The 8566-nt window shown below is 34.1% G+C and overlaps 1 pseudogene across 1 annotated transcript; it reads right to left on the reverse strand.

Moving 5' to 3' along the window:
- Positions 1-3773: 3773 nt before the first annotated feature.
- Positions 3774-4900, reverse strand: LOC307051325 (hsc70-interacting protein-like; annotated as a pseudogene). The gene has a single exon. The product of its transcript is annotated as a hsc70-interacting protein-like (transcript).
- Between the last annotated feature and the right edge of the window lie 3666 nt (positions 4901-8566).

An 8566-nucleotide genomic window follows, 5' to 3' on the forward strand; every position in this document is an offset into this window, starting at 1 on the left:
CTGGGGACAGATTCTTACTGCTTGAGTGTGTTTCTTGTGGAGCACAATATAGACAATATGTGAGGGACAACTAGTGTGAGATCAAATTAGATCCTGCCCAAAATGGTAGTTGGAGGAGCAAGCGACTTCAGTAGGAAGAAGCTGAATGTATCATTGCATTCCTGGGAGTGCATTACTAACATCGACAAGTGAAAGATTTCTAATGACAAGATGTTTCCAAAGAAGACATACAAATGTTGCCACAAAACAATAAGAAATAAGTTTTATATGTCATCTGGATGAAAGATTGAGAAGCCAGTTTTAAAACTGCTTTAGTCAAGTGAGAATTTACTGCTATTCCTCCTTCTTCCTCCCTCTCTATTTCTACTACCCTGACCTGTTAGAAATAGGAGCTAGTTAGTTAAAACAAAGCAGGTAGTTGAAAATTGGGGTTGGGGAAAAAGGATTCTTTACCCCCTTCCCATGTTTTAGGACTACAACACTTTGTCAGCTGTTGTTCATGAAGAAGACAATATTAAACTAAAAATTCAGAATGCTTAATGAACTAGACATTTTATATTACTGAAATGAGATTGTTTGGCAAATTTAACCTGATCTAAGGAGCAAAGAGTAATCAGAAAATTTATTCATGGCAGGTTAAACTTAACCCACTGAATAAAGTTAGAGCAACAGTAGAAGAAATATCTTTGCACTATCATTTAAGCCTACCACTTATGCTTCTGCAATATACTTATTTTATTGCAATAGAATTATGTTTTTAAAATAAAATATTTGTCCCTCCATTTTAAATCATTCATTTGGACACTGAAAATTTTGTCCCCCAAATATTTTGATCCTGCTATTTTAGTTTTCCTCACTGGAAAGAATGGCAGTTACTGATAAATGATATAATTAGGATTATACATTTTGATCATAAAAAAAATAACCTAGTTATCTCTCAATATTCTCACAATTTTCTCACAGATTAATTTAAATCAGCAGCATAATGTTAATAATTATTACAAGTATAAATTCCAAACTGTACATTTTAGTGACTAAAATGGCATCAATAACATTTGCTATTTATTAAAAATTGAGGAAAGAATCAAATCAGAACTTTAAAATTTAGATTGGCTAATTTCATCCAGGACAATTGAATCTGAAACACAATTAAGAAAAATATTATTGTAGTATTTATTGTAACATTTTGTAAAAACTAAGTATAATGTTTATGTTGAAAATAATTAAAACAAACTAATTTAAATTAACATTAAATAATAACATATGAGAAGTATGTTTATCCATATAGAAGTATGTTTATCCATATAGAATACTAATACTATCTTGGTAGTGAAAGTTTCATGATGGAAAGTAATTTTTTAATAAAAATTAATCCATAATATTGGGGAGGTTTTTGGTTTTTTACTTAATTTGTATTCATAAATATAAAAGCATGTTTTGTGATCAAAATATTGCATCCCAAATCCTGGCATCCAAATAGCACTATATTAAAACATTGCAGGGAAAACAGCATGATCAAAACATTTACTCCCCTCTGTACATATATCTAAATCACTATCTAGGCAATAGTAAACACTTAACAATATTGCTTCCCTTAACACATCCCTTTAGAATAGCATCTACATCATGTGCAGTGACATATTGTCTATCTATACCCAAATCTGACTTAACAATCATAATTAATTCCTAAAGAATAAACAAAACTATCTCATTCTGCTTGATAATGAGTGGAAATCTTTAAGCAAAGAGATGAACATAAAAAGAAAGTTAGGTCAAGGGCTGCATTAAGATATGTGTTATAATAAAAAGCACTGTAATTCACATGAATTAAGAAGCCTGAAGTTGATATCACTTTTGATTAATAAATGATGTTCAGTCAGATGTTTTATTTGTACACAGAGTGTGAGATTCAGGGGATAGTTCTCAACATATAAGTATTGTTTGAAACTATGTAACTAAGAGCACCAAGAAAATAAATTCATAAAAATAAGAGGTAGAAGGAATGATCACTGGTCACTCCAATAATAAGAGATGAGTAGAAGTCAGTAAAGAAGATTTAGAACACGTTACATACCAGATAGAAGGAAAGGAAGAAGAGTGTGTTAAGTGAAATGTAAGGCAAAAAGATGTTGTTTAAGGGTACAAACTTACAACTAGTAGATAAATAAGTCCTAATGCACAGTATAGGGAATGTGGACAGCAATATTGTACTATAATCATCAAACCTGCCAAGAGACTAGATCTTAATTTTCCCATCATAAAAAGAGAGAATAATTATATGATGTGATAGAGGGACTATTGCTACAATGGCAATCATACTACAACATATAAATGTATCAAATCAATGTGTTGTACACCTTATATATATACACACAATATTATACATCAAATATATTTCAATTAAAAAAGGCAAAATAAGAATTTCTAAGAGAATGGATAGTGTCAGTTATCTGCTATTTATCAGTCAGGTCAAATAAACTGAACATTGATAACTGACCATTGGTTTTAGCCAATTTGAGGTCATTGGTGATTTTTGTCAAGGGGAGATTTTAGTAGTGTAGCGGGGTCAACTACAGCTGAAGAGAGAATGGGAAAGGATTTAGTGACAGACAATTAATTCTTCAAAGGAGTTTGGTTGTGAAGGGGAGCAGTAATATGGGTAGTAGCTGATGGAAGATGTGGAACAAAAAAATGTTTTTATTTTTTTTTCAGAAGGCAAATTAATAGCTTAATGTTGTTCGGCAAACATTTTTTGCTTCTTTATATTATATAATACATATTTCCCTGTATTAGTATATACTGTATCTACTTCATCTTTTTCAATGGTGTAAAAGAATCATGAAAAAAGGGCCCACTTTATTTATTTTAACAAGTTTCCCATGGATGGACACAAGTTGTCTTAAACTTTTTGCTATTAAAAGCAATGAAACACATAGCCATGGCTATATTTTTAAGTACATGCACATATTTACCTATAGGATGAATTTCTGAATGTAAAAATACCAGGGCCAAGATTATATATAGATAAAAAAGAGCTAATACCAAATTGTTTCCCAAAACACCTGCACCAATTTATTTATTTATTTATTTATTTATTTATTTTTAAGTAATCCAATTTTACTGCAGCTGTATAAAAGTCATCCATTCACCCCAGTGTAAGATTTAAATGCATCTGCACAAGGGTACACATTATTTAAAATGTAGTAAGATTGTTGCTGCCTTGCCAAGTACTTCCAGTCACTACCCAGGTCCTACTGCAATACTGGTTTCCCAATAGTTCTATGGAAGCAAATCATTAAAAATAATAATAATAAAGCAATTAAAAAGACAAATCAAAATGACTCAGTGACCATATATCCAACTCAAACCTTATCTATTTAAATGTTACATTTGCCTCCCACTAATAAATCTTTATTTCACTCAAACTTGAACAATGAATCTTCCATACTGAAATATCTTCCTTGCCTAATTAATTCAAAGGAAAAAAACAAAATGATTAGTAAAGAAAAATGTAGGGATTAACGTACCCTTTTGTTTTAAACATTTTTAAGGTTTAAAAATTGTTTAAAGTTTTTAATTTCTAGTAGGAAAACATATCTGAATGAATACCCTAATGGCAAGCCACTGTAAAGTGTTTCAGCTACATTTGGAGCAGAGGGGTAGGGATTATCTTCAAAGCACCCCACTTTCTTCATGAGGTCAGAGGTAACACTGGTTTGTATTATTGTGACATCCATTAGGTGATCTAAGTTGATTTTCCTTCAGCAGGGGCTTTATTTGTCAGAAGGGCATTCTGCTTGACCTCCAAATTTGACCAACAATTTACTGATGAGATTCATAACCTTTGGGTTGCTCTGATATTTTGACATATTTGCCAGGTTCTGAGCCACAACCTGGAAGACCACCATAACTTCTGGATCCTGCATGGTTGCAAGAACCTCTGGATCACTAAGAATTTCATTGAGCCCAGGTATTCCTGCCATTCCAGACATGCCCCCTCCCATTCCAGGTATTCCTCCAGGAAAATTACCAGGCATTCCGTCAGGAAAGCCACCTGGAAAAGAGCAATACTGAGCCCCTGATTGTCGTCTGGCTTCTTCCTCACTCAGGGCTCTCTCATGTTCTTCCTGAGCCTTCTTGACCCTTTCTATTCTTTCTTTGACCTCTCATTCTTCACGTTTTCGTTCATACTTTCTCCGAGGTTCAGAAATTTTCTGGGCCCGTGGCTGAACTTCTTTTAGCACTGCACTAGCATCTTCATCATAACCCAGTTTACAGGCAAAGGCAAGATCATGGGCAGCTTCTTTCTGAAGGCTCAAAAGTCTGTGTGCTTTCCCTCACCACTTGTATGGCTGAGCTGAATCAGGATTTATTTCAATAGCTCTGTCACAGTCTTGGATGGCAGCATTTGGCTTCTGTAATTTGATGAAGACACTGGCTCTCTTGGCATACAGAATAACCAAATGAGGATTTAGCTTCATGGCATCTGTGAAGAAGTCAACGGCTTTCTGTAGTTCACCATCATTTAGGGCATCAATGGCAGCCACTTTTCTTTTATCTTTTGCCTTATCCATCAACTTCTCAGTTATCTCTAGATTTTCAACTCCCATTTCTTGAGGGGCATCAGTGTCTGGTTCAATCACATCTTCATTGTCAGTTTCTAGGTCACTTTCCTCACTTGATGGTTCGTCTGTCTTTATGCTTTCCTCTGCCTTCTTACTGTTTTTTCTTCCTTGGTATTTTCTCCCAATTTAGTTTTATGAGTAGCAGGTGGTATTTTACCCCCCATGCTCTCCCCCCACTCCCTCAGGAAGTGCATTTCCTCATTGTGCAGAACGCTCAGGTCCTGCTTGCACACTTTCAGAAAGACTCGAAGCTCGCTCATTTTGCGGGGGTTCATGGTCCGGAGGCGGCAGGAGGCAGTGTGCGCGGCAGAGGCTACGGCCCTATTCCAGGTCTGGGTGCTAGCTCAGCCTGACTGTGTAAGAGGGGCGGCGTGTAAAGGGGGCAGTTGCACCAATTTAAATTCCTAAAACACTCTTTGCGATACATCTGTTATTCAACATGGACACTAATATAATGTATGATCAAATATTTTCATTTCACCAATTAATTTGGTAGAAATTACATTTTATTTGATTTTTGTAAAAGCAATTTTGTGGATGTTTTATAGATATTTTTGATTTAAGTCTATTAAATGTCTGTTTGAAACCCTTCGGCCAGTGATGTATTGAAATTTTGATTTCTTTTCTTATTGAATCACAAAGAAAAATGTTACACATGTAGAAATTCTCAGACACTGACCAAAACAACAAATTTATTTCCTGATATTTGTACTAATAAAGTAGAAATGTAAGGCAGAGGCTGGCCAATGGTTTTGCCAAATCATATATTATTTATTTGAATTTGAGTTTAAAATTATATTTTCTGCCAACAAAGCAAATGTTTAAATTGTATTTAAAAAATCTAAGTGTTAAAAGTTTAGTCTGGTAATTGTGCTTGGTTTCCTGTATGAGTTTGCTAATATTCAGATTAATTTTAATATTCAGTGATTGCCTTTGAAATTATCTTCTTGGGTGAGAAGAACAGTTCACAGAGAGAAAGCTCTGATAGTTAATCAGCAACCACAAACACTTGCAGGCCTTTTTCCTTTCTCCCAAGAACAGTATAAGCACTAGACCTTACGTGCCCACAATATGTAAGAGAATTAAAATAAGGACAGCCTATTTCCTTGGATTAAAAAAAAGAAAAAAACCCAGCATTTATTACCAGTATTAATAGTAAACTGTATAATGAAACATTTTCTCTCCAAATTTTCTCTTGTAACTTGACTCTGGAGATCTTTCTCCATAAAAAATTAATTCTAATTTTGTGTCCTCTAGTTATTGCCCTTCAGTCTGTGTGTTGCCTTTATGCTAAGCTCCTGTAGTTATAAAGACACCAATCATTGTTTGGTTAGGTCATACCCACAATACCTAATTTTACCTTAATTACCTCTCTAAGATCCCAATCTCCAAATATATTCACTTTTTAAGGTATTAAGAGTTATGGCTTCAACCTATGAATTTTGAGGGACATCTTCATCTGGGTGATGGTGGTCTCATAGAATGAGTTTGGGAGTGTTCCTCCCTCTGATATATTTTGGAAGAGTTTGAGAAGGATATGTGTTAGCTCTTCTTAAATGTTTGATAGAATTCGTCTGTGAAGCCATTTGGCCCTGGGCTTTTATTTGTTGGAAGATTTTTAATCACAGTCTCAGTTTCAGTGCTTGTGATTTATCTGTTTATATTTTCTATTTCTTCCTGGTTCAGTCTTGGAAGGTTGTGCTTTTCTAAGAATTTGTCCATTTCTTCCAGGTTGTCCATTTTATAGGCATATAGTTGCTTGTAGCAATTTCTCATGATCCTTTGTATATCTGATGTGTCAGTTGTTACTTCTCCTTTTTCATTTCTAATTCTATTGATTTGAGCCTTCCCCCTTTTTTTTCTTGATGTGTCTGGCTAATGGTTTATCAATTTCGTTTATCTTCTCAAAGAACAAGCTTTGGTTTTATTGATCTTTGCTATTGTTTCCTTCATTTCTTTTTCATGTATTTCTGATCTGATCTTTATGATTTCTTTCCTTTTGCTAACTTTGGGTGTTCTTTGTTTTTCTTTCTGTAATTGCTCAGGTGTAAGGTTAGGTTTTTTATTTGAGTTGTTTCTTGTTTCTTGAGGTAGGTTTGTACTGATATAAACTTCCCTCTTAGAACTTCATTTGCTGCATCCATAGGTTTTGGGTCAGAGTGTTTTCATTGTCATTTGTTTCTAAGTATTTTTTGATTTCTTCTTTGATTTCTTCAGTGATCTCTTGGTTATTTAGTACTGCATTGTTTAGCCTCTATGTATCTGTATTTTTTACAGATTTTTTTCCTGCAATTGATATCTAGTCTCATAGCATTGTGGTCAGAAAAGATACTTGATAGGATTTCAATTTTCTTAAATTTACCAAGGTTTGATTGGTGACCCAAGATATGATCTATCCTGGAGAATGTTCCATAAGCCCTTGAGAAGAATGTGTATTCTGTTATTTTTGATGGAATGTCCTATAAGTATCAGTTAAGTCCATCTTGTTAATGTGTCATTTAAGCTTGTGTTTCCTTATTTATTTTCATTTTGGATGATCTGTCCATTGGTGAAAGTGAGGTATTAAAGTCCCTTATTATCATTGTGTTACTGTTGATTTCCCCTTTTATGGCTGTTAACATTTGCCTTGTGTATTGAAGTGCTCTTAGGTTGGGTACATAAATATTTACAAATGTTATATCTTCTTCTTGGATTGATACCTTGACCATTATGTAGTGTCCTTCTTTGTCTCTTCTAGTAGTCTTTATTTTAAAGTCTATTTTTTCCCTATATGAGAATAGCTACTCCAGCTTTCTTTTGATTTACATTTGCATGGAATAAGTTTTTCCATCCCTTCACTTTCAGTCTGTATGTGTCACTAGGTCTGAAGTGAGTCTCTTGTAGATGGTGTAAATATGGGTCATTTTTTTTGTATCCATTCAGCCAGTCTATGTCTTTTGATTGGAGCATTTAATCCATTTACATTTAAGGTTATTATCGATATGTATGTTCCTATTAGCATTTTCTTAATTGTTTTGGGTTTGTTATTGTAAGTCTTTTTCTTCTCTTGTGTTTTCTGCCTAGAGAATTTCCTGTAGCATTTGTTGTAAACCTGGTTTTGTTGTGCTGAATTCTCTTAGCTTTTGCTTTTCTATAAAGGTTTTAATTTCTCCGTCAAATCTGAATGAGATCCTTGCTGGGTAGAGTAATCTTGGCTGTAGGTTTTTCCCCTTCATCACTTTAAATATGTCCTGCCACTCCCTTCTGGCTTGCAGAGTTCCTGCTGAAAGATCAGCTGTTAACCTTATGGGGATTCCCTTGTATGTTTTTTGTTGTTTTTTCCTTGCTGCTTTTAATATTTTTTCTTTGTATTTAATATTTGATAGTTTGATTAATATGTGTCTTGGTGTGTTTCTCCTTGGATTTATGTTGTATGGGTCTCTCTGTGCTTCCTGGACTTGATTGACTATTTCCTTTCCCATATTAGGGAAGTTTTCAAACTATAATCTCTTCAAATATCTTCTCAGTCCCTTTCTTTTTCTCTTCTTCTGGGACCCCTATAATTGAAATGTTGGTGAGTTTAATGTTGTCCCAGAGGTCTCTGAGACTGTCCTCAATTCTTTTCATTCCTTTTTCTTTATTCTGCTCTGCAGTAGTTATTTCCACTATTTTATCTTCCAGGTCACTTATCTGTTCTTCTGCCTCCATTATTCTGCTACTGATTCCTTCTAGAGAATTATTAATTTCCTTTATGGGGTTTTTCATTATTGTTTGTTTGCTCTTAGTTGTTTTAGGTCCTTGTTAATTATTTCTTGTATTTTCTCCATTCTATTTCCAAGATTTTGGATCATCTTTACTATCATTACTTTGAATTCTTTTTCAGGTAGACTGCCTATTTCCTCTGCATTTGTTTGGTCTAGTGGGGTTTTACCTTGCTCCTTCATCTGCTGTGTGTTTCTTTG

The sequence above is a fragment of the Hyperoodon ampullatus genome (assembly GCF_949752795.1).
Source record: "Hyperoodon ampullatus genome assembly, chromosome: 4".
Classification (NCBI taxonomy): domain Eukaryota; kingdom Metazoa; phylum Chordata; class Mammalia; order Artiodactyla; family Ziphiidae; genus Hyperoodon; species Hyperoodon ampullatus.